Source organism: Marmota flaviventris, chromosome 9 (assembly GCF_047511675.1).
Source record: "Marmota flaviventris isolate mMarFla1 chromosome 9, mMarFla1.hap1, whole genome shotgun sequence".
Classification (NCBI taxonomy): domain Eukaryota; kingdom Metazoa; phylum Chordata; class Mammalia; order Rodentia; family Sciuridae; genus Marmota; species Marmota flaviventris.
The window spans coordinates 108551060-108576833 of NC_092506.1; the positions used below are offsets into that span (position 1 = coordinate 108551060).

At 34.8% G+C, this 25774-nt stretch overlaps 1 protein-coding gene and 1 pseudogene across 2 annotated transcripts in view; one reads left to right on the forward strand and one right to left on the reverse strand.

Moving 5' to 3' along the window:
• Window positions 1-13639, forward strand: part of LOC114088868 (olfactory receptor 8G50-like) — a 49390-nt pseudogene extending 35751 nt beyond the window's left edge.
• Window positions 1-25774, reverse strand: part of LOC114088830 (olfactory receptor 8G50-like) — a 170479-nt gene that overhangs the window by 142945 nt on the left and 1760 nt on the right. The window contains exon 2 of one of the 2 annotated variants that reach the window (XM_071616804.1): window positions 22581-22699. The gene's annotated coding sequence lies outside the window, so the exon portion shown is untranslated. Of the gene's footprint in view, window positions 1-22580; window positions 22741-25774 lie in introns of both variants that reach the window. The other variant, XM_027930566.2, reaches the window with a different exon arrangement.

Below are 25774 nucleotides of genomic sequence, written 5' to 3' on the forward strand. Positions count from 1 at the left end.
TATGTATTTTACTATCTAAGAACACAAAGGAAACATAGTCTGTGTCTTCATATGACAGTAAGACCAGACACTCTGCAGGGAAATTTTGACAGTTAAAAAAGGAACTAATTGCATTGTGGAGTAGAAACAGTATATCCAAAGGCATTGAGGTTTGATAGTGTGTTTTGCAGAAATACAGATAACTTGGTGATTCTGGAGTATAATGATTAATAGGAAAAATATATATGGACATGAGGTTGGCTATGTAGACACAGGTGAGTGTAAAATCATTGTATATCATATTTAAAAATTTAGATAATATTCTAGAATTACTGGGTAGATAGAGGAACTGTTCAATTAGTGCAAAATTATAGTTACACAAGATGAACAAGTTTTAGATTTTGCTACACAATATAGCATGTATACTTCAGAAAATAGTGTGGAATTGGAATTCTTTGAATCATAAAGGGGTAGACCTCAGGTTAAATGATTTTACCACATAGCACACATTCACGTGTAGCACCTGCTCCAAAATGAGTAAAGGGATACAAGGAATCCTTTGGAGGAGATAGATACGTTTATTACCTTGAAGTTGTGATGAAATCATCCCTTCATGAATATGTCCTAACTTATAAAATTGTGCATAAACATCAAATGTTTAGATTTTTTTCTTTTTGTATGTCAATTATATCAATAAAGGTGAAAAGAGAAGAACACATTAAATTTCATGTCTAAACCAATCCACATAAATTTCAAAGTATGATGTAATTCTATCCACATGAAAGCCCTGCATGCATAATATCATCTCTCACTTGAGTAAAATATTTCATTCTCTCTAGAATTATCTCACTATCCCAACTATACACAGCAGTCCTTTCCACGCCCCATTCAGTCCTTCTACTCAATTCATGTAGAAGTTTCATTTCTATTTGTAGTTGATATTAACAGGTCCACACAGCTGTCTCTGATTTCTGAGTACATAATGAATGTTCACATGGCCTACCATTCACATTCTGACTCATTTGCACACTGACTTGCATCACTCGCTCTTTTCTGAGTTATTTTCTGTGCTTTTTCTCACTGACCTGCCTAAAGGCGTGGGCCTTGACTTACAATGTGCCATGTCACAACCCAAGTCTCATTCTAGTTGTTTTCTACAAAGTATTTTACTGAATGATTATATGATTTTTTGTTAGTGGAGAAGTATAAAGCAAAATAAAAATAAAGGAATAAATTTAATTTTATACTAGGGGATTTCCCCCATCACATTACAAAGTTTATTTCAATGAATGAATCCAGTATTTCTCAGGGACCTGATTCCTGTCATCAGTTAGAATTAGTTCCATCTGTATTTCATAAAATATAATTATCTATAACTTTGCATATATAGGAAAGAAATATTTCAGTAATAATTAGCAAAGTGATACCAATACGACAATGCCTGCAGAGAAGGTTCGTCTGTTGTCCTGTGAGCCATGGAGCACTTTCAGTCTCATCCCCTGAGCTGATGCTATTTATTTGCTAAATTCCTATCAGGCTTGCTGCACTTGAAGTACTGGTGAATTTTAGACATGGCCCAGATGCAAAATCATGAAATCAAGAGATGGAAAAACTGAAAAATAGTTCAGTTAAAAAGAGATTATAGTCTGAAACAAAAGAAGGGCTGATTATAGAAAGATATAGACATGTGAAGACAAAAAATTATGCACAGGATTGTCCAAGAATATTTTCTTTTCTCCTCACTGCTCTCCTTCCTTTTTTCTCTCCCTCTTTTCTTCCTTCTTCCCTCCCTCCCTCTCTTTCTCTATTTCATTCCTTTGTTATTAAACCAGGAATCATACATTGACATTAAATTTTTATTTCAGAATATTTGAAAATGCATACCAAGACTGCAGGGTTTTTACAGAAATTTCTCCCATATCTTGCACTCCATTTTTCCGACTGTCAACATTACAGTGGTGAACTTGTCAAAGCTAAGGAGCCACTATTGACACATCATTATTATCTGAAGTCCCACTTTATTTCATTAGTTTTCATTTCTTTTTAGGCTCTGCTAGACTGTTACAGTGTCTCAGACTAGTTAGTGATGATTTTGATAGTGTTGAGGATTTTGTAGTTCCATGCCCACGCTTAATATTAGCCATTTCTCCAAGGAGTTTCAGTTACCTTTATTGAACAACCTTTACTTGAAGAACAGTATTAAAAACCCAGCACAGCATGGAAGCTGAATGTGCTCATTGCTACTGGGGTATCATTGCTTCTGATTCCCTCAGCTGACAGAACCAGGAGATACATGAGTACATACTAGCCTGTATTCATGAACATACTACCATTATGCCTCTATTTGTGTCTGCTTTGAGCTGAACATCAGTTCATAGTAATGTTTCCTACTCTCTTACAGTACCATATGGTTCACTCTAGAAATCCTCCATCGCTCATCTGTAACCCTCTGCTTGTCATTATCCACTGAACACTTTCCTATTTGTTTATTCCTAGTATGCAGTTATAATGGTTTCATAATTGTTGACCAGTACCCTTATGAGAAAAACCTGTGTGTTAGTCAACTTTGTGTCATTGTGATCAAAATACCAGGAAAGAACAACTTAGTGGAGGAAAAATTTATTTTGGCTCAAGGTTTTAGAGACGCAGCCCTTCTTCATTGGGGACAGTAACTCTTGGTCAAATATGATGCGGAACATCTTATAAGGCAGAAGGGCATGGCAGAGAACAGCTGCTCAGTCATGATAGCCAGAAAAGAGAGAGAGAGAGAGAGAGAGAGAGAGAGAGAGAGAGAGAGAGAGAGAGAGAGAGATAGTTCTGATCCCCAGGGACAAAACATAAAACCTGAGGTCATGTCCCCAGTGACTTTCTTCCTCCAGCCACACCCTACTTGCCTATACTTACTATCCTGATTGGATTATCATGCTCATAGTCTAATTGTTTCACCTTTGAACACTCCTGCATTATCTCACACATGAGTTTTTGGGGGATTCCTCACATCAAAATTATAACAACTTTATCAAATACAGCACAAAATTAGACAATTTATTTTGTTTCTAATTTTGTTATTTCTACTCATTTCCTAAATTGTTTGGGTCAACACCTTTCATCTTCAACCCCTTCACTGAGATTATTTCATAAAGTACCTTCAAAATGACACAGATCTAAAAGAGCAACTTTCACTAATAATTACAACTGATTAGCTATTTGTCCAAGCCTTGAATAAGTAGAAGAGGATTAAAATCATGGTTTTAAATATTTCAGAAATTGTGTTCAGATGGGAAGCTGTTGTCAAGACCTCCTAGAACCATATCTATGAGGTGTTGACTTCTAGACCTTAAACTAATCATTGCTACTTCTTCAACCCAGAGAGACTATTATATACAAGGGAACTAATGAGAGTTTCATACAAAAAAATCAAAAAAGGAAATTTTAATTGGTCTTATATCCCAAAAGATCATTCCTAATGAAAGTAAATCCTGAGGGAGCTTCCACCTATACATGGTTATGACAGCTCTTATGTCTCAACACTCTAGATAAAAATGACATTACTTTTGTGAGTGCCTTGGGTAGGATTATGAGGAAGTTGGAAGAGGAAATCATGGCAATTGATTCATAAAATGTAAACGAACTACTCAGAAATTGAGATCTGTACTGTGAGCCCCAAAGTAAATGAGAGCACAGGAGTCTGTTTATAACTGCCTCCACCAACATCAAGAGGAATTAGCCTTGGAGAGCCCATCCAGGAGCCATATTAGAACTGCAGAGGGGTGTAGCCTACAGAAAATGGAAACCCAGATCCCTAAGTTTGCAGTTAGGTCTGTATTGGCTTATCAGAGCCTAGCACACCTGTGGAAAGTAGAAACTAGGACATTTTGCCCAAGGGAACACAGGTAAGGGAGGCTCAAGAGAGTTGAGCTCTTCCCAGCTCCATGCATGAGTCCTGTGGCTGGTGGGGACTGACGGCCTGGTCAGAAGGTTGGAAGAGAGAGTGGGAGCACATTTTGCTCTCAGCTTGTCCAGCCAGCTGCTCTGGCACCCACCAGCTTCCTGGGACCCTCCCAGGCCAGCACCCCAGGTTCATGCACCAGAATGGTCCCCAGCTCCCTCCCTAGTCTGACATCCACCACTCAGCCAGTTATGCCCGCAGCTTAGTCTCCAGCCCATAACCCTGCATGACAGGATGCTTCTTCCCACCAGAACTTCTCACCAGCACACATGTCCAGCATGCAGCTTTGCAGTCATCCCACAGGTCCTGGCACCCGGTACTGACCCTCCCAGTACAGATCAACTGGGCCCTGACATGGCCAGGCCCAAACTTGCCCATAGCAGCTTTGCAGCCAGACGTGCACAGTACAGCATATAGCTTAGTAGCCAGTTTTCAGGTCCCGGTGCCCAGCCCTGATTAACCTGCCACCTAGCCGTGGCTAAGCAGTTTGCCACCCACCCATAACCCAGCTTTCCCTAATTGCCACTTTGCCTCAAGTCTTGCAGCCAGGCCTGCCCACACTAATCTCCCAGGAAGGGGAATTGGGAAGTCTTAAACCTAAATCTTCAACATGGTGAGCAACACAATAAAAGGAAGGATGCATAACATAGGGCCTATACTCCCAAGCTTAGATCATACCACAAGAAGAATCAAAAAGAAAACCAGATGGATATAAACAGTGAACACATACACTTACTATTTTGTTCACCATAGTGGATGCAATACACGAATATCTTAACATCTCATCAGGATTTTTCTTTTTTTGTTCGTTTTGTTGTTGCTTATTTGTTGTGGTAGTAGTTCTGTTTTGCTTTTTAAATTTGGCTTTTTATATTGGATTTTTGTTTTATTTGAATGTGTACTGACTGATTCAAGAATTCCTGCACATATTCATATTTATCTTTCTTTCTTTCTTCTTTTCATTGCAGTCTTTTTTTGAAGGTGTTATTTTCCCATTTTCTATATTTTGAGGGTTAGAATTTCTGTTAGCTTATTTTTATTTTGTTTTGTATCATTTTTATCACTACTCTGTCTCCCTGTCTCCCTCTTTTCTCTACTCCTGACACCCAAAGCCCATTCTCCCTCTCCTTTATATTCTACTTTTATGTCCCCTTTCAAACTAACAACATATCCTATGTTACCAGTACATCCTTTGATGTTGCAAACACTTTTCTATCCTCTTATCTCTTCCTTACACATACTCAACTTATCCTTAACATTTCTTAATACTACGGAGCCTGTAACATCTATCCCTCTCACCAACATCACAGCAATAATACAGGAGAAGGCAGAGACAACATCTATTTTTTTTTTTAATTTTAAGCCAGTCATAATACATGATTATATACTGTTTTTTACTAATGGAAATTGCTGATTGCACTATCCCTCCATATGGCATCAGTTAACACTAGATATCAAAATAAGAACTAAGGACCAGGTCCACTGATATGTATTGTTTACATATATTGTTGATATCATTGCTCACCAATCTGTGAGTTCCCAGTAACATAGAGGGACACAAAAACAATATGAAAAAATATCTCAATAATACTATTGAGTGTAAATGGACTAAATTGATCAATCAAAAAACACAGACTGGCAGATTGGGATAAAAATCAAGACCCAAAAATATGCTGTCTCCAAGAGACTTATCTTGTGGGCAAAGACATCCATAGACTGAAGGTCAAAGGACGGGAAAAACATACCACTCACATGGATTATGTAAACAAGCAGGATTCTCTATCCTCATAGAAGATAAAGTGAACTTCAAGCCAAAGTTAATTAGAAGGTAGAAGGGACCAAAAGTGTCATTTCGTACTGCTTAAGGGTATTATACATCAATAAGACATAACAATTATAAATATTTATGCCCAAAACATAAATATTTGGAAGATATTTGTTTGGGACAAAATATAGTGGAGCACCTATATACATCAAACAAACCCTTTTCAAATTCAAGAATCAAATAGACCACAACACAATAAAAATGGGTGACTTTAACATGCCTCTCTCATCACTAGATAGATCCTCCAAATAAAAACTGAATGAAGAAACTACAGAATTAAAAAATAAAATTATTAATTTAGACTAACAGATGAATAGAATATTTAATTCATCAAAGACTGAATATATTTTCTTCTCAGCAACACACAACACATTGGTCATTCTCTAAAATAGACCATATCTTAGGGCACAAAGCAACTCCTAGCAAATACAAGAGAGAGAGAGAGAGAGAGAGAGAGAGAGAGAATACCTTACATTCTATCAGATCATAATGGAATGAAATTAGAAACCAAAGATAAAATAAAAATAGAAGATATTCTAAATAATATGCTATTTATATGGAGATTAAATAATATGTTATTGAATGACCAATGGATAGAAGAAGAAATAAGGATGAAATAAAAAACACTTAGAGATAAAAGAGAATCGTGAAGCAACTTATCAAAATCTCTAGGAACAATATGAAAGCATTTCTAAGAGGAAAATTCATTGCACTGAGAACATTCTTTAAAAGAATAGAAAGTCACCAAATAAATAAACTAACATTACATCTAAAAACTGTAGAAAAGAAGAACAAATCAAATCTAAAAGCAGTAGAAGACTAGAAATAATTAGAATCAGAGCCAAAATCAATGAAATTGAAACAGAAAAAATTAAAAATAGGTGAAACAAAAAGTCATCTCTTTGAAAAAATAAAATAAAAAGTGGATAAACCCTTAGCCAAGCTAATAAAGAAAATGAGAGAAAAACTCAAACCATTAAAATTCATAATTAAAAAGGAAATATCACCATGGGCATGATTAAAATTCAGACAATAATCAAAAACTCTTTTGAAAATCTATATTCCAATAAAATAGAGAAGTATATAATATTGACAAATTTCTAGAGACATATGACCTACCCAAATTGAAAGAGGAACACATAGAAAATTTGAACACATCAATTTAAAGCAATGAAATTGAAGATGCCATCAAAAACCTACCAATAGAGAAAGGCCCAGGAGCAGATGGAATCTTAGCTGAGTTTCACCAGACCTTTAAAGAAGAATTTACACCAATACTCCTCAAATTATTCCACAAAATAGAAAAGGAGGGAACCCTTCCAAACTCATTCTATGAAGAAAGTATCACCCTGATAGCAAAACCAGAATATCTTTACTACTTGCTCCTCAGATAGAGCATTAATCTCCAGGATACACAAAGAGCTCAAAATACTCAACACCAAGAAAACATATAGCCCAATCAATGAATAGGCGGAGGGCCTAAACAGACACTTCAATGAAGAAGACATACAATCAGTCAAAAAATATATAAAAAATTTAACATTTATAGCAATTAGAGGAATGTAAATTAAAACTACACTGAAATTCCCTCTCATTCCAGTCAGAATGGCAATTATCAAGAACAAGTAACAAGAAAATGTTTGTGAGGATGTAGGAAAAAATGTATAGTAATGCATTGCTGGTGGGACTGCAAATTGGAAAGCCATATGAAAATTCCTTAGAAAACTTCAAAAAGAGCTACCATTTGACCCAGTTATTCCACTCCTCAGTTTATACACAAAGGACTTAAGATCAGCATACTACAGTGACACAGCCACATCAGTTTTTAGAATTTCAATTCAAAGTAGCCAAGCTATAGAACCAGCCTAGGTGCCCTTCAACACATAAATGGATAAATAAATTGTGGTGTATATATACAAATGGAATAACACTCAGCTATAAAAAATGACTTTATGATCTTTGCCAATAAATGAATGGATCTGGAGACCACATGCTAAGTGAAGTAAATCATTCCTAAAACACAAAGGTAAAATGTTTTTGTTGATATGTGGAAGCTAAACCACAAAAAAAGGTAAAGGGAGGGCAAGAAGAGAATTTCAATAGAAAGGGGAATGAGAGAAAAAAGAGAGGGATAGAAATAGAAAGACCATAGAATCAATCTAACATAATACCTAAGTGAATCCCACCATCATGTACAGCTACAACAATGGGGTCCTAATTAGAATAGAATATATTCCTTGTTGTATAATTTTATCAAAATGGATTCTACTGTCATGTGTAACTAAAAAGAACTGATAAAAAAAATCAGTCTGAAACCTTTCGTTCTGAGTTTATAGAGTCAGAAACAGTTTGACTCAATCATGAGTTCACATTTTCACATTTTCTTACTCACAACATTAATTAGCTTTTCTAGTATAGAATTGGGCCAGAATTGGGAATTATTGTCCTCTGCAGGAGGTGGCCACTGATGATTCTGAAGAGAGGAGACATCAGAAAGCGAATTCCTGGTACCTCACTTAATCTTTGTATTTCAGATAATTTCCTTAATTATAATGTGAGTTAGTTTTCTTCTATTACATTTGTTCTTATTATTTTGTACTTGATTTTTTCTTTCTCTAACAAAGACAAAGGGACATGTTAAATCGACCATGAATCTGCCTTGTGTCTGAAACTTAATAGTCAATAGCTAGAAAGTGCTAGGCTTTTCTTGTCTATGTATTAGAAAAAGTAGTTTATGCTAGGAAAAGATATCATTTCTTAGTCAATATAGCATATTTTCATTTGTTTTTGGAAGGAGAGAGAAATGCTACACTGTGTGGGAGAAAACATAATAAGAATATTTAGCATAAATTCAGACATACAGAAGGCATAACCCAGAACCTAGATTGGGAGAGCTTACAGGATGGTGAGGAATGAGTAGGATGTGATGGGATGCTTTTTGTGTTCTGCATGGAGTCGTTATTGTTTTATTATGGTTATAATTTTTATAACACATTTATTGAAATGACCCTGGCATATTGTAAAGTTCACTGTTTTCAACTGTATATGCAGTGATTTTTATTATGTCCACATAGTTGTACAACTACATGCTCCACTTGTAGAATATGCTCATCAAACCTCAAACAATTCTCAGTACCCATTAGCAGTCCCATCCATCATCTCCTTCAAATGGCCTTGGCAGACACTAAGCTACTCTCTGTCTCTATATATTGGTCAGTTCTGGACAGTGGAATGAACCTGACACAGCCTTCCTATGGACACATGAGAATACAACACAATGAATCCCCATATTGCATACAACCACAAGACTGAGATCTCAATTAGAAAAGATATAGTCCGTGTTTGTATAAACCTGGTATAAATGGAATCACACTACATACGGCCTTTTGTGTCTGGTTTCTTTCACTTGTTTCAGGTCGGCTCATGACATGGCAATATCTCAGCACTCATTTCTACTACTACAGAATAATGCTCCATTGTATGGCTATTCTACATTTTGCTTGTCCATTCATCAGTGGATGGGCATTTGTGTGTCCTCTATTCTTTGGATCTAATAAATAAAGCTGCTCTGAACATCTATGTCTAAGGTTTTGTGTGGATGTATGTTTACAGTCTGTAAATATGTGCTCAACAGTGAAAGTTCCAGGCCAAAGGTAACTCTTTAATAACTTGAAAAACATCAAACTCACTTCATAATGGTTTGTGCCATTGTGCAATCCCATGAGCAATGGACGAGGGGTCACATTTTTCACATTCTTGTCAGCTATCTGGCTGGATATGCAGCATTATCTCTCTGTGGTTTTGACTCAAATTCACAGAATAAAGGATGATAATAAACATATTTTCAGGTGCTTATTGGTCACCTGTGTACCTGAATTAGAAGATTATTTATTCAAATCCTCTGACCTACTTTCAATTTGGCTGTTTGTCCTTTTAATTGTTCAGTTTTAAGAATTTTTTCTATCCTGAGTACAATTGATTCCTTAGTTATGTTATTTAAATTTGTTTTATTTAATAACTTCTGTTGTTTTTTTACTTTCTGAATGGTATACATTAAGGCAAAAAATATTTTTATTTTTGTGATGTTAAATTTACACTTTTTTCTATTATATTCTCTGGTTTTGGCATCTTATCTAAGAACCAATCATCAAATTCAAGGGCATAAGGATTTAATTCATTTTTTAAATATTATATATTATCATATTTGATATATCAATATTATATATTTTCATGTTTTGTTTAAATATTATTATATATTATCATATCATATCATATTATTATATATTATCATATTTGGTTCTATGACCTATTCAAGTTAATTGTGGGGAATTTTATGAGAAATAAGTAACTTTAATTAAAATGAAATATATAAAGTATGTAAAAGATCTCTACAAGGAAAATTATACAACTCTGAAGAAAAACTTGAAGAAGACATTAGAAGATGAAAGACCTCCCATTTTAATTAACAGGCAGAATTAATATTGTTTAAATGGTCGTTTTACCAAAATCTCTATACGGATTCAATGCAAAGCCCATCAAAATACTAATGATGTTTTTCATAGAATTAGAAAAAAAAAAACTTTTAGTCCTGAAATTCATTTAAATATTCAGAATATACAAAGTATTTTCTAAGCAAAAATAAACAAACAAAAATACTGGAACCATCACAATACCTGACCTCAAGCTACACTTCAGAGCTATAGTAACACATGTCAATGACAAAGACAACACCTTAATTCTCATGCATTTGTCACCAGTCCAGGTCATGATTAGGTGCACCTCTGTTTCATGACCCTTAATGTAATGATGCGGCCACTGGTATTATTTACTATTAATGATTGATGTGGATTACACTTATGAAAATAATCAAATTCTTGAGAACAAAACTTGTGTATTGTTTTTCATTCTATTTTTAGTTCTGAGGTTATACCTTTATTAATGAGCAACATTTTTCATGTGGCTATAAATTATGATATTAGGTTTTTGCCCTTTAAAATATTAAATGGTAGACTTTAGCAAAACACCAGAATAAAGGTCTGTATTCAAGAATAAATTCAAAATATTCCAGGTAAATTTAATTCTGAAAACTAACTGCAATTATTTTCTCAAAATTATATAATATTTAGTGGATATTTGGTAAAAACATAAAATACAATTTGACTTCCCATCATTTTAGAATGAGAATAAAGTCTGTACCATATATGTTTTAATTGTTGTTCCATATTTCTCTTTTACTTTATAAGGAAAAATGTCCTCATCTCTCTTTTTTAGTCTTGTTAGGTATTCCTCACTGGTCATTTTCAGTATCAAATATATTTGAGCATAAAAGTTCAGTGAAAATTTTAGCTTTTATTCACATTCAAATAAAAAAAATTCTAAAAGCTACTGTCTTATGAATGTATCATATCAAATACAGAGAATAGAGGTCAAGTAAAACAATTTCAAGTCTTACAAAATTGGTTTCTTTCCCTGATTAAATAATATTCCTTTCCTTTGCAAAAAAAAAAAAAAAAGTCTCTTTAAACAATTCCTTCAGTGTATGTCTCAAAAGTTTCCAGAAATTTTTATTTTTATATATCATGGCATGAAATTCAGTAGAACTCTAACAATATCTCTCACATGCTCCCTTTTCATCCATAATCAAATAAGAACATTGACAACATTAAACACTTGAGAACAAGTGTGGAACAAGACATATAAAACTGTAGTTTTTCCCCAGATTTGACAACTTCAGGGATGAGGTTCCAATTGTAGATCATTATCAATGGTTGCTCCTAATTAGACTCTATTGTCTATACACAGCATAGGAAACCATTGCATCAGCCAAATTTTGCAGAAATCCAAGTGTCCTTGGGCATGAGTTTTAGCAGAGAGCAGGATTAGTGACTCAAAAAAAATACCTTTGGTCTATCATCTCCTCACACATGTAATTTTCCCTCTAGAGAAACTGAGAAGAACAAATAGGCAACATCAAACTATCTGGGAAGAAGAAGAGGTATGTTTTCATCCCACAATTTTATTTTTACATTTTGAAATCTTCTTCTATTTATAGAGTTGCATGTGGCTGTTTATCTGCCTCTCCCAGTCCTCATAGGAAGAGCCACACCCCCGTGTGAACACAAATTCCCTCATCATTTCCCTGTCCCCTGCCGAATGAAATCACTGCAAATGCTTCCTTGCTTACCCTTTCAACTCAGGCATTGTAAGGGTTTTGTTCATTCATTTTGATTCTGCAAGTGGATTTTTGATTGCTCAATGCAAGTGTGTAGAAAAACAGAGTGAGTTCGTTGATCTTTTATTCTACTACTTTGCTTCACTTTTGAATTAGTTCTAACAGTTCATTTTATAGATATTTTTAGGACTTTCTATATACAATATTATGATACTTATAAATGAAGATAGTGGTTCTAATCTAAGTTTTCTTATAATTTACTTTCCTTATAATCTTTGCCAGACCTCTAGTGTGATATTGAATAAAAGCACAGAGAGTGGGTATCTTGCCTTGTTCATTATCTTAGGAAGAAAGACTTTCAGTCTTTCATAATTATGTGCAATATTTCTGTGGGATTTTTTTAAATGCTATTGTTATTTTACCATAAAGAGGTACTTTTTTTTCACTTGAGAAGATTACATATAAAACACGAAAACTACTTGGATAACTCAAAGTTTTCAGAACAGTTCTGTGGGACTTCAGGGACTGGATAATACTAATATAAAATATTAAAGCAGAGAGCACACATAGGAAAAGATTCATCTTATACTTTTTTACATCTCACATATTCCTGTGATCATAACATCATTGACAGTTGACAATAGAGAACAAGTGAAATGGAGATTCTCTGTGTGAAAAGATTTGGATTCTACTTCAGACTCCCTGGTGTGATTGGACAATACATACTTATTTCAAAATTTTTCTTTTTTTTTTCCTATTTAGAATTTTCATAAGAAAATGGCAGAAGGAAATCATTCTACAGTGACTGAGTTCATCCTGGCTGGATTAAAAGACAAACCAGAGCTCCAGCTGCCCCTCTTCCTCCTCTTCTTTATAATCTATGTGCTCACAGTGGCGGGGAACCTGAGCATGATCACACTGACTGGGCCCAGCTCTCACCCGCAAACCCCCATGTACTACCTGCTCAGCAGTCTCTCTTTCATTGACCTCTGCCATTCTACTGTGATAACCCCTAAAATGCTGATGAACTTTGTGACAGAGAAAAACACATCTCCTACCCTGAATGCATGACTCAGCTCTACTTCTAACTTATTTTTGTTATTGCAGAGTGTCACATATTGCCTGTAATGGCATATGACTGCTATGTTGCCATCTGTAACCCCTTGCTTTACAATGTAACCATGTCTAATCAAATCTGTTCCTGGATGGTGGTGGGGTATATAGCGTGGACCTGATTGGTTCCACAGCTTACACAGCCTGCATGCTGAGAGTGCTTTTCTGTAAGAATGCTATAATAAACCATTACCTCTGTGATCTTTTTCCACTCTTGGAGCTCTCTTGCTCCAATACATTTATAAATGAGGTAGTTCTTTTGTGTTTAAGTGTGTTTAATATCTTTGTCCCAACCCTGTTCATCCTCAGCTCCTACATCTTCATCATAGCCAGCATCCTACGTATTCGCTCCACTGAGGGCAGAGCCAAAGCCTTCAACACCTGCAGCTCCCACATCTCAGCTATTGCTCTCTTCTTTGGTTCCCTGGCATTCATGTATCTGCAGCCATCATCAGTCAGCTTCAAGAACCAAGGGAAAGTATCATTTGTGTTTTATACGACTGTTGTGCCCATGCTGAACCCTGTGATCTACAGCCTGAGGAATGAGGATGTCAAAGTGACCCTAAGAAAACTTCTTGAAAAGAGAAGTTTGTGAAAGAGGCTATTTTGCTTTAGGAAACATTTATAATTTGTACAGATTTAGTGAGGAAACAATTCTGAAAAAAGAACAAATGTCCACAAGTCATAAATTATTGCTGGTGTTTAATTATTTGAGAAGAAAAATAAAGTGCCAAGTGTAGTAAAGCCAGAATTAAAGACAGGTAGTCAGTGTAGATAGGTAATTGGGTTGGCTTGATAAAATGGAGGCCAATTTGGGTCTGGGAAGCTGGATACCACGCCTGGGAGATGGAAATGTTAATACCGCCAGAGCCCTTTCTCCACCTGCCCCTGCTCCAGCCTATTGCTAAGGTAACCTGTCTCAGGAAATGCCCCTCACCATAGGGAGTTGTAAATGTTGTTAATGCCTCCTGGGAGGCTTCCTGTCTGGGTCACTCCATTTGGCCCTTCCCTCTGCCCATCTGCTTCTCACCTTTTGGCATCTACCAGTTGCTTAGCTCCCATTGGCATCTCCTGGGCCTATTCAGGAAGGACAGAGATAAGTGGAAAGAAGACAGAAAGTCTAAAAAGTATAATAGGGGCAGGATGCAGTTGCTTCTTGGGATAACCAGGATACCAGCTATGGCCCTCTTTTCCCTTCTGGAAGAAGTCTGTTACTACTTTTTAAATAAAATCTGCTCTATATGTTTGTCTCTGCATGCTTCTCTAATATTATACTTCAACATTCAAGGAAGCAGAACTCATCACTGATAACTGGCGGCTTCAGTAGAACTGGATTCAGAGGATCAGACACATTGAGGACCACAGCTCACTGGGAAATCCCAGAGTCTATCTGTCCTGAATAATTTGTAACACCTCTAAATATTTGAAAAGTTCTTCGAAGTCCTCCACATGGTTATTAATGTTTTATACATTTGGAAAATGTATAAAATGGATCTTTATAGGCAAAACTCATTTACCTTAAAATCAAGGAATAAACGCAGATGGTCATCATCCTTTGATATTCTCAATATTTCTGTACCTGACCTTTTTAACTGATATATTGGAAAACATTTCTGAAATTGTGATCTAAAATAAACTGTTTTAACTATTTGGAATATACAAAATATAACCTCTAGTTTTTACAAAGTGTATACAACTATATTAAGAAATATTGAGCACACAATGTGTTATGGAATCATTCCTATTCAGAAGATAACAATATAATAAAGAAATTGACAAAAAGACAATATATTGTGTACATTTAGACATATGTCCATGCAACATTCCTTTCTTGACCATTTTTGACTATGCTACTGCCTCTATTTTTCTGACAATTCTGTGAACATTACTCTATAGCCCAAAAAGTTAGTGTCTGATATTCCAAGCCCTTGTGTGGATTCTCAGATTGAGAAATAACATTTTTAGCTAATGCAGTTATGTTTTATTTAACCTCAAAGAATAGTTAAAAATCAAATAAATCCTATTTAAACTCACTATTAATTAATAAAAATTACCTGTTTTGGGGAATCATGTAGGAGACTTCCAACCAATGAATTTTCTTTTCTTCCTTTTCCCTTTTAAGCTTCTCTTGAAACTTTTGAAAACAGCCACCAGAAAGACTTGAGTTAGTCTTCCTGAGTGATGTTCATCCCCATCAGCTAGTCTCAATAGGTCTTGGTGGCATCTACCAGTTACTCAGCTCCCCTGCCTTCTCCCATGGTGGTGGCACTACCTAGATGATTTTTCTCATTCCTCTCCAGCAAAGTTTCTCAGACTTTAAGAGACCAAATATTTCTGTTTTATGTGAGAGCCACATATACGTGGTAAATCATGGTTGTGTTTTTGTATGCCTCTAAGCTTCCAAGCCTTCAAAAAATGTTGCTTTGGAGACACAAACATTGACATTTCTAAAAAAAAAAAAAAAAAGCAAAAACAAACAAACAAAAAAACAGCACATTCTTCCCTGTTCCTCTCTGTTACGCTATGCCCTGAGGCAGAGAACAGTCTACTTATTATTATTCTTTAACCCTACACAAGGATTTAGCCTCCTGAGATTGTATTTTTAAAGCTACATATCTCTGCTGCAGAGGAGTTGAGAAATGATGTGGGTGTCATTTAGATGACAGTGCATCAAATTAAGACTATAGATATCTATTCTTTTTTTAGGAAAGAAGAGAACAGATATCAAGAATGATTAGCATTATGTAGTACTTTAACTATGCCATAGATGACTCAATTTTGTCTCTCTAAAGTTTAACATTTGTATTTAAGCATTGCATCTAAGAGGAATAAGAGTGTTAAGTGTGATTAAAATGGAATGTAAACTACATATGAATAAAAATGCAATATTTTAATATCTACTAATATTCACTAAATGGTGTATGCCATGCTGGGTGAAATAGTCTATGCAATATCTCAGAAATTCTGTGTTCATTCCTATGGGCTTATTTTCATTCTCACAGCTCTCCACCCAGAATGGACTTTCTGGCTTAATTCTCTTCTCTTTCTTTTTTCTGGTTGGTTTGGCTAAATGCTTATAAATCTTGTTTATCTTTTCAAAGAAGTAAATCTTTGTCATATTAGTCTTTTGTATTTTTTTCATTCCCAGTTTCATTAATTTTGACTCTGATCTTAATTATTTTGTGTCTTCTACTAATTTTGGTGCCGCAGTCTGGCTGGGCACAAAATCATGAGCCACTCAAACAGGAACAAACTTTATTTTTAAACTCCCGCCAATGCCCTGTATGCTCTCAGGGGAAAAAATGCCTACCCACACACGCAGCATTCTCCCAGACCGGCAACAGGAAGTCCCTCCTCCGGAATTCCCTCCTACCGCACTTCCCCAACCAATGGGAACTCTCTAGGCCAAGGTGGACAGCAGGGGTCTAATATCCATATGAATGCAGATCTTAACATAATCATATCATCTCAATGGCTTGCTGGCGTCACCTTTCAACCAAAAATGCCATGCATCATACTACTTGGCTATGGCTCTTAGCATTTTGGAATCAGTTTGTTCTTATTTTTATAGGCTTTGAGGTCTAATATTAGATTATTTGGAATCTCTCTATATTTTTAATGTAGAAACTCAGTGCTATAAACTTTGCTCTTAGAATGCTTTCATACCATCCCAGAGATTTTAACATGTTGTATCTCACTTGTCATTTGTAGCTAAGAATTTTTTCTCCTCTAATTTCTTATATGATCCATTTCATATTTAAAAATGTATTATTTAATCTGTAGGTATTAAAATGTTTTCTATTTTTATCTACTTATTGAGTTATATTTTTATTACACTATGATCTGATAATATGAAAAGGATTATCTGCATATAGTTAAATTGCTAAGATTTGTTTTGCCCTAAATAATTATTTTTAAGAGAAATTTCTGTGTGCCTATAAGAGAAAAGTGAATTCAGTTTTCTGATGGATGAAATATTATATAGATGTCTGTTACATTCATTTGATTAACAGTGTTTTTTGTTTTTGTTTTGTTTTAGTTTTGAAGAATTTTTACTTAATTTTTGTCTGTGTGACCTAACTAATGGTGAGAGAAGGATGCTGAAATCACCCAATATTATTGTATTGTCATCTATTTGATTCTTTATATTGAGAAGGCTTATGTATGTAGGTCTACAGATGTTTGGGGCAAAAATATTTATAATCATTGTATCTTGTTGTTGGATGATTCCATTAATCAGAATGAAATAACTTTTTTGTCTCTTCTTATTGATTTTGTCTTAAAGTCTACTTTATCTCATATAAGAATAACTACCCTGCTTTTTTTCCTTTTCCATTTAGTTGGTATATCCTTTCATTTTTAGTTTGTTGATATATTTGCCTATAAGTTGATTCTCTTGCAAAGAACATAAGGTTGGGTTTTGTTGTGTAATCCAATTTGCCAATCTATTTCTTATTATTGTAGAGTTTAGATCTTTTCAATGTAATTAAAGAAAAAATATTTTTTTTATTTCCATCTGTTTTCATTTATTTAATACTTAATACAGTCTTGATTCTGTTTAATTGACTACTTTTGTAGTGAAATTCATCCCTCTGCTGGTTTTCATTTCTCTGCATGAAATACTTCATTGAGTAGGTTTTGTATTGTAGGCTTAGTAGTCATGAATTCTTTTAGCTTCTGCTTGTCATGGAAGACTTTTATTTTCATTTCTAAAGGATAATTTTTCTGGATGTAGTAATTTTATTTGGCACCCATTTTCTCAGGATTGTAATATATAATTCCAAGTCCTGGCATTTAGGGTATGATTTTAGAAATTAGTTGAAATTCATAATGACTTATCTCGAAATATGACTTACCATTTTTTCTTGTGGCTTTTAAAATTTTATCTTTATTCTGTATATTAGGAATTTTATTTATAATATGCCTTGCAGATGATCTTTTTGATCTTACTGTTTGGCATTCTAAATGGATTTTTTAATTTGAATATCTATATCAATTCTGAGGTTTGGAAATTTTTCTGATACTGGTTCATTGAAATGATTGTGCATTCCTTTATTTGTTTTTTGTTGTCTTCATATACTCCAATAATTTTTATGCTTATTCTGTTAATATTAGCACAGATTTTTTGAATATTGTGATCATGTTTTTTTTTGTTTTGTTTTGTGTTTTGAGAAAAATAAAAAAGAAGTTTTATTACTTTGATGGAAAATGAGAAACACAGGGGACTCTTGTCCCAGAAGCTGTGATTCTCCTCATCAGCAGGAATACTGTTTTTTTTAAAGAGATGATTCAAAGTCTATATTCCACATTTTGTTGTTGTTGTTGTTGAAGTAATTTCACTTATTAGTTTGGGAGATAGTCATTTCTGAGATCTTCTGGTACCATTTCCAAAGTCTGGATTACTTATTCTTATGGTGCGTGTGTACTCAAGGACAGATAAATCTACCTGAGGTGGGGAAGAAAGATAATCCTATTTTCCCTGAGATTAGAGAGGGAGAGAGATTAGAGAGGAGCAGAGAGAGAGGAAGAGGAAGAAACGTGTCCATTTTGAAAATAAATTGCAATAGCAGTGCAGCAAGGGGTATATTCAAAGCATAAAGTGGAGCACTATTACATTTCCCCACTGTCAATTTCTACATTCCATTAATATGGAAATATGGGTGACAACATCTTCAAGACATTTTTTGCTGAAAGAAGGTGAAGTTGGTGGAAGTAACCCAAAGTTCTTGTTCTCTATCAAGTGTGGTGTGGATAGTTAAGGGTATTCAGCATCAGGGCAGTTCAGAAGTTCACAGTGGCAGACTGCAGGTGACTAGACAAGACATATATAGTGCAGGGATCATGCTAAGACAACAAACAAAATAGCATAATATTACTTTTTTTGTAAACAATTAACACAAAAGCAATTAGTATCTCAACCAGTCTCTAAAAACCATAACAGCAACTCATAATCATATCAGTGGAAAAAAGATAAAGTTTATCAATGTAGGAGGTTAGTAAGATTTGTAGGTCTATGAGATAAGGCTCATATTAACTCAGGAGAAACTTGCAACTCTAGAGTCCTTTGTGGTCGTTAATATTAGGCACTCTCACACAAGAACCCAGCCTCTACAGCCTCGAGCTTTACTGACTTTTGGTCAGGCTGACACAAGTGTCCATCTTAAATTACATCAAAACAACACTGTTTTTCTTTTAGATGTCCATGTAGGATTATGCTTAGGTTCTACTCTTCTTCCAGGTGTTTAAGACAATTTGGTCAAAACTGACTTTGTTTTTATCTACTCTTCTGTGTGTGTGTGTGTATTTTTTTCAATTCTCAATTTTATTAGTTTTGTCTCTGATCTTAATTATTTCATGTTTTATACTGATTTTTAAATTTTTAAAATTTGTTTTAATTAGTTATACATGACAGTAGAATACATTTATGCACTTTGATATATCATACATAGATGGGATACATTTTCTCATTTTTCTGAGTGTACATGTTGCAGAATCATATTGGTCATGCAGTCACATATATACACACAGTAATAATGTCTGTTTCATTGTACTATCTTTTCTATCACCACATCCGCCCGTCCCCTACCATCACTTCCCTTTACCTGATCTAAGATAATGCTAGTTTTCCCTAGTGCCCCCTCCTTGTTGTGAATTAGCATCCACATATTAGAGAAAACAATCAGTCTTTGGTTTTGTGAGATTGGCTTATTTCTCTTAGCATGATATTCCAACCATTTACTGGCAAATGCCATAATTTCACTCTTCTTTAAAGCTTAGTAATATTCCATTGATTATATATACTACATTTTCTTTACCCATTCATCTATTGAAGGACACCTAGGTTGGTTCCATAGTCTAGCTACTGTGAATTGAGCTGTTTAAAACATTGATGTGGCTGTGTCACTATAATATGCTGATATTAAGTCCTTTGGATATAAACCAAGGAGTGGGATAGCTTAGTAAAATGGTGGTTTCATTCTGAGTTTTCTGAGGAATCTCCATACTGTTTCCATAGTGGTTACACAAATTTGCAGTCCCACCAGCAATGTAACAGTGTACTTTTTTCCCCACATCCTCACCAACATTTATTGTTGCCTATATTCTTGATGATTGACATTCTGAAAGGGGAGAGATGAAATCTTACAGTAGTTTTGATTTGCATTTCTCTAAATTACTAGAGATGAGATTCCCCAGAAATCACTCTTGAGGATGTGTTTGAAGGCTCTTGGCTCCTTTAGCATTGCTCTATGAGTGGGTAGATGGGTCACTGACTATACATGGGTCAGAGTATCACTGACCATACATGGCTTCTCTCAGAAGCATAAGGGATATTTCCCTCTCAGATGACCCTCCTCTTTTCAGAATGTGAACTATTTGGCTTCCTGTACTCTAGGGTCTTCTCTGTCTTCCTGATTGGCAAATAAGATCATGATCTCTTAATACATTTTCTTCATTGTCAACTTTGTTTTCATAATTATATCTGTGTCTTCAATGCCTAAGAATCTGTCTTCTATGTGATGTAATCTATTGATGATTTATTTCACAGAATTTTTATTTGATTTATTGATTTTTTATTTACAGAATTTCTGGGTTTTTTTCCAGAATCTATATATCTTTATAGACATGATGTTTTACTATCTCTATTTTCTCTCTACATTCATCCCTTACATTGTGTTTTAGCTCATTGAACATTTTAACTATGAACTTCCTAAATTCTTCTTCCAACATTTCCTCCACTGATTTCTCCAATCAGTTGCTGAAGTATTCTGGGCCTTTTGGGTGATTTGTTCCTTTGAGTTTTCACATCACTTATATGTTTACTCATCTGCTGGGATGATTATCACTCTGACTTTTATGTTTCTGCTTGACATACAAGTGATACAAAAAAAGCAAGGGAACAAATTACCCCAGGCATCCGAAAAAATTTCAGTAACTGATTCAATTGACACTACAATGATTTTCATTTTTTATGAGCCAAGAGCTGGCAAATCTTCAGGTACTGATTCTCCCACTGAATGTGAGTCCTCTGCTGTACCTACTATCAGCACCACTTTGAGAGAAAACACTAACCCCTATTTACTACAATCATTTCCAGACTGAAGACATGTACTAATCAACCTTAGGAAAAGTAAACTTTGTGTAAAATGTTGTCCACAGTTCCTCCCTAATTCAGGAGTAAATGTATGACAATGTTCTGGACTAAGAAATTAATTACTAAAGACAGTAAATTTACTCTTACATTATATAGGGGCTGAAAGTGATAAGAGAGAAAATCTGGGCAAAGGAAAAGAAAACATTGAAAAAAAAAGATAATACAAACCAAGGTAAAAAGAAGAAGATGACCAGAGGAGATTTGAGAAAGTAGCAGGTAATGAAAGAGGGAATAGAGTGGATAAGAGGAGTAAGTGTAAACCTGAGATAGGAAATCAAAGATAAAATTATTTCAGTTAATGATTTTAAACTACTAAAATATATTGAAGGTATAATATCAGACACAAAGGGAACAACTATCAATTCAAAATAAATACGAGAGCTATTTATAATAATTCCTGACAAGGTAGAGAAAATTCTTATTGGTTCTTTCTCTTTGAATTTCATCAGTTGAAACCCTTAGAAGATACCGATCACTGTTCAGCCTAGAATTCTTCTAAATGTGCTAGGGCACAGGAGCTAATTTCCCTGGTTGCTGTGGATTTCTCACCACCTGTTTCTTGTTTGTCAGTGCAGGGTCCTGAGGCTACATGCTCACAGGGTGCTCTGCTGCATTTGGTGATTGTTTCAATTGGGTGCAGGCTCAGGGTTGTTGCACTGGCTGCTGAAGAATGCTGTGCACCTGGTCCCCTACACAGGAACTTTTTTAATGTGGCATAAAACCTAGTGGCTGTCTGGAAGAATAGGACTTGTGATTTCAGGTTCTCTGTGGTTAGTTTGTGGTTCAGAAGCCTCCTCTCCCTGACTGATGTAGATTGCCAGGGTACTGTCACTATGACTGGGATGTATAGTTCATTGGCCTACCGGTATCTGAGCTCCTGTTACACATAGTTGTGAATTGCTGGTGCTGACTACCCTTCACTGAATCTTTGTTTTTGTTTTGTGTTGCTATCTAAGCACTTGCTGACTGTTTACAACGGCAAGGCCTATGGTTGTAGGTTCTCTGTGGGCCATCTATAGTTAAGAAGCCTCTGATCAGGCTTGTATAGCTAAAACCAGTGTTTTAGCCATCACCATGATGGGTGCAGGATGTCAGTTTGCCCATATTTGCCTGAGCTCCTGTGGCAACTCTCTGATCAGCTGTTCTTTTACTACTTCCTTTCTGGGCTGGGAGGTGGGGGCAAGGTGTGCAAAGGTTGCTGCCTAGATCCACTCTGCCATCTTCAGTGGAGGAAGAAAGAATGTGGTTACATTCTCTTGCCTCTTCAAATTTTAGGGCTCTTACCTTTGCTCCAGAAATGTGGCTAGGGATGATGGAGAGTCAGCAAGATCCAGGAAGTCCAGGTTTCTGCCTTTCCATAACATCATATCACTCTATAAATTCCACTTACCAGGGCCCAGGCATTTCCATTTCTCTTGAATGAAGTCCGTAATCATTTCCCTGAAAGTCAATAGTTCCATTTCCTGGCTTCCAGGGTGCTCAGCATTCTCCTTGTGAATCTTCAAGTGCCTGTGTAGCAGAGAAACATGTGCCTGCTGGCATAGAAGAGCCTAGAAATGAATCCAAAGAATCTATTGCTATTTTTAATCTCAAAATTCATATATTATATAATAAATGGTAAAAATATTAAATGTAATTTTGCACCCAAATGAGTAATTTATTGTAAAAATAATTTCTATGTCACAAGTTGTCACTGTTTTCAAAATTTTTCTTTCATTTATAGTTGGGAAAATTTTGATCATTCTTTTTAGTCAGAAAGTCCACCTGAAACATCAGCAATATCTAAATATTTTAAGATTATATCTTAGTGCAACTGTTCTATTCATCCTCCAAGTTACACTATCCCTAAAATCACTGGTTTATGAATATGCATATTATCTAAATGTATATATTAGTGATCAGAAATATTAAATCTTTCAAATTTATAGACCTTAGTGGTGTTTCCTGCTTCTTTATTTTTACATAGTATAATAAAATCTCTTCCTTTAGTGCATATCTCAAATTTTTTACAAAATTTTAATTTTTGTGTCTTGTCATGAAACTCACTGAGCTCTAACAATATCAATTACCTCCTTCATGTTAATTCATAATCAAACAAGAATAATGAATTCCACAAGTGTGATGATGTTAAACACTTGAGAATCAATTTGGAAAAAGGAAATTCTATTTGTTGATATTCCCCAGAGTAGACTTGTGTGATGAAATTCCAGTGGGAGGTCATTATAATTGCTTACTTCTTAAACTCTGATGACCTATATCCAGTATGCAAAAAAATCATTGCATCAGCCAATTTTTGCAGAGAATTTGGGCATCAACTTCATCAGAAATCAGGATCAGTGACTCAAAGAATACCTTAGGTCTATTACATCTTCTTACCATCAAAGTCATTTTTTTCTTCTAGAGTAACTAAGAAGAAGAAAAAGAAAAATACTGAACTCTCCATGAAGAAAGAGGGATAAGTCTTAATCCAAGACCTTGAGTTTTAAAATATTCGGCTGAAGTCTGCTTCTCAGACTTAATAGAAATGTGAGTGGTTGTTTTATGTTCCTCCCTGTCCTCATTGTAAGAGTTAAACCTTCTGGTAAGCATAGATTCCCTTATCATTTTCCAGTATCCTGCAGTATAAAATCATGGCAAATGCTTCTTTGTTTATTCATTTCAATCCAGGCAGTGTGAGAGTTTTACTCATTCATTTGGATTTTGTATAAACTTATCTGTAAACTTCTTGCAATAATGATATTATTATCTTGATTGAGATTTGCTCAGTGCAAGGCACTGTATCAGCCCTGTAAATAAAGTTACAATTAAGTGTAGAAGAAAAGATATTCTGGAATTAGTATATGCTACATAGAGACAAAAGTAACATGCCCATAGGCACACAAAATTTGTTCTTATTAACTGTGATGTCACTATTAAAGGTACTAAGTAAACTTTAACCATTATATGGGATTTCACAGGATAATATGATAGAGAAAAAGAGAAAGAAAAGGAATTATTAGTTAAGACTGAAAACCTACCAAAGGCCCTTTCAGGTAATAGTCATATCTTGATACTTACCTGGACATAGAAGAAAAGCTATCATTTTGTTAATCTACAGAAGCCTTCACTGACCCCCATTCTGTTATAGAACTATAATAACTGTATCCTATAGCTCCTACACAAAGTATTTGCCACAGTGTCTAGTGGGCCTCAGTGTCCCCTTTTAGGTTTTAGTATTCTGAAGATAAAAGGTTTCTATATAATTCATCCCAATACACAAACACCCACAGCAAATTTTTGCTGAGAAGTATTAAATTTGTTTTAATATCAGTCCACAATCACAGCCTAGAGATATATTTTTTAAATACTTATTCTTTAGTTTTAGTTTTGTTTTAGATGAACATAATATCTTTATTTTATTTGTATGTGGTGCTGGAGATCGAACCCATTGCCTCATGCATGCTAGACAAGCACTCTACCACTGAGCCACAACCCCAGCCTTCTAGAGATACCTTCTTTAAGTATTCTCACCATATACATGCTCATTATTATGAATTCTTAATAATTTTCTTGTGGCTTCATTCAAGTTTTTGATAAAAGTTTTTATCAAAGACAAGATTAAATATAGTCCTATGGAGTAATAAATCAAGATTTCTGATTTGCAGTTAATCTTTAGATAATCTTTAGATATACAAAACTGTGAGGTATTGTCCTCTATTTTCAACTTTACCACATAAGATCATGTATGTACCATGTCCATAAGACTATTACAAGAGATTTATCAAATAGTATACAAAAGTACGGATATCCCAGGGCTATTCATTTAGTCTATTCATATGGTTAAGTTGTAAGAATTTACTTTATGTATGTTACATGAAATTGACTTTTCCAATTCTTTGTTTTTTCTTCTCACTTTTTGGGTCGTGTTCTTTAAGGAAAAAAAATTCATGTCCAATTTTTCTATGTTAGCCTCCAGAACAGTATGTTATCTAGGAAACAATAATCAAATCCAAGGTCACAAAAACTTAGACTTGTGACTTTTTTTCTAATTGCTATAGTGTCTAACATTTAGTTCTATGATCCAATTTGATTATGTGAGTTTCAAATTAATTTTTTACATGTAACTATGAAATTGTGCCTAAATCGTATGTTTAAAAACTTATTTTTCCCTTTTTTATTCCTATGAAGCACAACAGTCCAATTTATCATGGATTTGAGTTTATTTCTGAATTTTCAATTTTATTTAATTGATATGCATGTCTATACTTACAACAATACAGCACAGTCTTAGTGTAACTTTGTTCTAAGTATTATCATGGGTAAATGTGAGCCTTCAAACTTTATTATTATTTTTATTAATTTTTATTGGTGAATTATAACTATACACAATAGTGGAATTCACTGAGATAAATATTAATATATACACACTGCATAATTTAGTCTGTTTCATTCCTAGTATCTCCCATTTCCCACCTCTCCTCACTCACTCCCTCAATCACCTTCAACTACTCTATTCTATGTTCTTTTATTTTCACTACTTCCCTTTTCTTTCTTCTTATCCCTCTAGTTTCCACGTTAGAGAAAAAATTCACTTCATGCATCTGA